Source organism: Sinocyclocheilus anshuiensis, unplaced genomic scaffold (assembly GCF_001515605.1).
Source record: "Sinocyclocheilus anshuiensis isolate Anshui unplaced genomic scaffold, SAMN03320099.WGS_v1.1 scaffold821, whole genome shotgun sequence".
Lineage (NCBI taxonomy): Eukaryota > Metazoa > Chordata > Actinopteri > Cypriniformes > Cyprinidae > Sinocyclocheilus > Sinocyclocheilus anshuiensis.
In genome coordinates, this window is record NW_015558606.1 from 1 (window position 1) to 311 (window position 311).

Here is a 311-nt window from a genome sequence, read left to right on the forward strand (position 1 = left end):
AAGCAGCTTGAAAAGATGCAGCACAACCCGACCCAAATGATCTCTGCATTTTACTGCTTTGGTAAAGGGATGTCTGTGTCAAAACGTGCAGCAGCGTTAAGACGAGCTGCTAGACGACCAGGTCCTATTATTGGCTGTCAGCCAACAGCAGTGGCCCGAAGAACAGCTAAGACTGGTTCTAGGCGGCGTTTGACAGCTGGACGCCCCAGAAAATGTAGTTCTGGTTCAGAGCATGACTACAGCAGATATACAGGAAAAAGGGGAAAAAGGGCTGTCTGGGCGTGGGTTGGTTTGGGTGTGTGGGGGGAAGT